At 29.1% G+C, this 4253-nt stretch overlaps 1 long non-coding RNA gene across 1 annotated transcript; it reads left to right on the top strand.

Moving 5' to 3' along the window:
• Nucleotides 1-329: 329 nt before the first annotated feature.
• On the top strand, nucleotides 330-3472 carry LOC113787659 (uncharacterized). Its single transcript, XR_003474175.2, has 2 exons — nucleotides 330-771; nucleotides 3134-3472. It is a non-coding gene; the product is annotated as an uncharacterized lncRNA (long non-coding RNA).
• Nucleotides 3473-4253: the final 781 nt, after the last annotated feature.

The raw sequence follows: 4253 nt of genomic DNA, 5'->3' as shown, positions 1-4253 counted from the left end.
CTATTTTAAAAAGGGGTAACTATTGTAACAACTTCTAATTTTTTTAGTTCTTTAAATGATAAGCATCTATCTTTATATTTTAGTACTATTTTTAATAATTAATTGTCTAGCATGATTTTTTATTTGATGAAATTATTAGTTGTATAATTTAATTAAATTGGAATTTAGGAACTATATTAATTGTTGGTTTATCACAGGCCAAAGTAGGAATTAGGCTAGGTGGTAGTAGAATTTGTGTGACATAACTACATATTTGAGTGCTCTTGCATGATGATGTTTTTGGTCAACCATCATTGTCTCAACCCAATTAAGAGATGAGAGAATAAATCTTCCCTCATTATTGGCACAATGCACCCACTCCTCTCTCTCCTCCTAGCCACTTTTAATTAATTTTTGAAATGAAGGTCACAAAAAATTATGGGTTTAGTGATTTTTTTTTTTTTTTGCAATCAAGAGAGAACAAAAATATCATCTTTCTATAGCATGGAAATTTCACTCATCTCTCTCACATGACTAAAATGATTATTTTGTTTTATTATAAAAAGAATCCTAGGGAATTTTTGGTTTAATGGTAATTAACAGAAAAATAAAAGAGGTGATCTCCTATTCATTACTCTACACTTTGTCTTGTTTTCTCTAAGTCCACAAACTTTCTTTCACAAACAAAAGATAGAAAAGAAAAAGCATCCTTCTTCATTTAGAAAACTCACGCCCAAATACATCATCAAGTTGAATTTCAATTTCTTTTCTTCCTCTTAGTAGCATCTCAAGGTAATTTTCTTTCAACGCTTTTTTTTATATTTATTTCATCAAAGGAAGGAAATTAATACAAATTATTCATCTCAAGAGTTTAGACCTTTCTCTCGTGGGGCTTAGGACGAATTACTAGGTAGATAAGGGCTTTACCTCTTACAATTTAAGTTATAAATTAATTTTGTGTATGAGTTATCTAATACATATATTTGTTCTTGGAATATTGTTGTTGTTAGTTAATATGTACTTATCATTTAAGGTAAAAACTAGTGATTTGGAAATAGGACCATAGTCATAGCGTTGATATAATTATGTAAATGAGTACATTAAAAAAAAAACTTAAGGATGTTGTGTTGTTTGTTTTTAATGTCGTGTGAAGTATATGTAAAGGAATAATTTTTTTCTTAGATTATCGCATATATGTGTGAAAGGAATACTTTTTTTTCTTAGATTATCACATATATGTGTGAAAGGAATAAATTATATACAAAACATAAAGACGATCATGTCATAATAAAAGGAAAATAACTTTTTTAAGTTGTAAATTGTAGAGTAAGTGACTAATTTTATGCATGTTTTATTAATAGAAAATAAAAAAAATTATTAATTGTTCTTTTTTCTTTTATGTTAATTGCTGTAATTTTAAAATGGTAATTTTGCTTTTTAAATTTCGGTTGTTGTTGTTGCTATTTTCTTTAAATTGTTGTATTCGTTGTCTTTTCAAATATGAATTTGGTGTTGTTTTCTGTGTTTTTTTTATTTGTTGCTATTTTCAAAATTAATTGTTTTTTTAAAAATTTTATTTTGCTGTTTTTATTTTGCTGCTTTTTTATAAAAATTATTTTTGTTTTATTATTAATTTAGTTGCTATTTTTATCTATATTAATTTATTGTGGTTCTTGTATTAATTTTGTGCGTATTAAATTTTGTGTATTGTGGATTCAATGTGATTGAAATATGAAGGGTTGTGGTATTGATGTTGATTTAATCAATTGAGCATAGCATGATTCTTGTGAAAATGTATGAAAACTTGAAATTGTTCATTATCATGTCATGCATGTAGGGCTTTGTGCCGCTTCGTGTGAATTTCGTCATTGGTATAGGTGATCATGTTATGACTTGGTACGTATTTTGATTATGGTTTTGTGTGGCTTCATGCGATATATATGGATCATTGAATCTTACATATCACGTATATTAACCACATGTGCATTTTTTGTGTTAATTGATATATGTGAAAAGTGTTGTCTTGTTGTTGATGTTCATGTGTAAGTTAGTATTTTATTAAATTGATGATGTTTTTCTCGATGAATAATCGAGTTGATTTTTTCTTTTGATTTGAAATAATAGGTTAAATCTTTTATGACCTGTCTTATATAATTTCGAGGATGAATATGTTGGTCTCTCATATACTAAATTGATGTTCCTAACTTAATCGATATTTCATGACTAGCCCTTACATAATATTTTAGGGACTATTGAATTGTAAAAAATTCAAGAATAATCTTATTGTTGTGCTGCTTGTTTTCATGATGTTACAGGGGAATAATATCATGTGATTATAGTTGTTTTGAATACTTTCTTAAGTCTCGCAATTTTTTAATCATTTTAATTTTGACTTACAATTATATTTTTATTTTGAGCATATGTGGATTTTCTGTAAAATAAATTTTATCGTCATAAATTTTATTATCTTATTTTCGTAAAATTTTAACTAAAACTATTTAACTTGGCACACTACTAAATATTTCATAAAGTAATTAGAGATTATAGGTTATGATTTAAAACTATTTCTTCTGTTGTTTTAAAGGAAATTATTATTTTTCTAGCGTAATTATTTTGTCACCACTATTTCATTCAAACAAAAATATCTGACTTTTTAAAGGATTGACTTTTTAAGCAAACGCCTTAGATCAAACTTACAGGCATTACAAGGCTGTTGTAGATTTTATGTGACTCCTTCTTCATGCTCAAGCTGAGATTGATGCTATTAATTGAAAGAAAACACCCAATGGTCTCTACTCGATGAAAATGACCTAAAACATTTGTCAAAGCCTTAATGACTACACTCCTTTGTAAGGAAATTGGAACATGATTTGGTATATTTAAGAATTGTCGCACATTCGTTCCTTCTGTTTGAGACTCACTCAAAATTGTTTTCCCACTTAATTTGACCTCCAACAAATAAGAGTCTCTTCCACTGCATTGTTGAATGTCCTATGTGAAATGGCCACGTTGAAAATTAAAAAAAAAAAAAATATATTCTTTGAATGTGTGCATGTTGTTTCATCTTGGCATGAAGTTGTCCTTTGGAACAATATCAATGCTGTCATTTTTAACAATAATAACTTTCTAGTGCTATTTTATACATTTCTTGCAGGTCTATAGGAAGGTGACAAATTAAACCCCATATTTTGTAGCTTTACTGTGAAGCATATGGTGTTTTTGTAATGCTTGTGTATGGGACCAAGGATGTGTTGACCTGAAGGCTACGCTATAAGTTGCACGTGACCTAGATCGCGATTATATATGTTGTATCATGGACCATCATGCCATGGCTGGACCAAATTGGCTACAAACTTCCCCAAATGCAATGTTGGTTGTGCTCTATTTTAATCTCAATCCAGCTCTGGTGCGGGCATTTGCTTCAGAGATGGTGCAAGTAGCTTTATTATAGCTTAATTATTACGATGATAATGAAATTATTTTATGAGAACAATTTATGTTTAATGTACGAGTTTAAGTGTGCAAACTTTCTTTTAACAGTTTAAAGACTCTTTGTTTCATCCTCTAATGAACAAAGAAAGATAATTAACAAACCAAGGCAAATGCGTTGTAACTCAGATCAGCAGGCCTTCAAAGTGCCTCTAGTGAATCTGTATAATATACGCTCACTTTGAAAATTTTGCATCTAATTATTCTGGCAACCTAGTTGATCGTTTGATCAACACTCTGATAAAATCAACGATCTATTAAAAGTCAACTATCTCAAGTCAATTTTCAAGGCCCATAACTTTGAAGAAGTCAACTTCTTAACATCATCTCCTCATCAAAGTTGGACTTATCCTCTGGTAGAAGAAATGCAATGACATGCTCTAAACATGTCATCCTCTGTTATACATGTCGTCTTAAATCAAGATATGTTGAACTAATTATGAAGATGTATAAAGACATATGTTAATTGGTTATAAAAGATCTATGAAGATTGATACAATTCATTTTACGTGCATATTTCATGCAATCATAGCAATAGCCAAAAACACTAATTGTTTTGAAATTTCTCTATATAAAGATTTGTTGTCTTCACAATGAATAGATGAGAAACAATCGAGAAATCCAACTACCAAATATATGGCAACTTTAGAAACATTGTACTTACACTTTAGTGTTGAAACATCACATATATTTTGAGAGCATACTTTGTAACATTCTCTTGTGAGAGTTATTCATAAAACCCGTAAAAAAGTTTCTTGTAACCTAGCCTAGTAGTGGTTGTTGTC

Source organism: Cicer arietinum, chromosome 7 (genome assembly GCF_000331145.2).
Source record: "Cicer arietinum cultivar CDC Frontier isolate Library 1 chromosome 7, Cicar.CDCFrontier_v2.0, whole genome shotgun sequence".
NCBI classification, from domain to species: domain Eukaryota; kingdom Viridiplantae; phylum Streptophyta; class Magnoliopsida; order Fabales; family Fabaceae; genus Cicer; species Cicer arietinum.
Note: the sequence above shows the minus strand (reverse complement) of the source record. Positions and strands in the feature narration are given on the sequence as shown.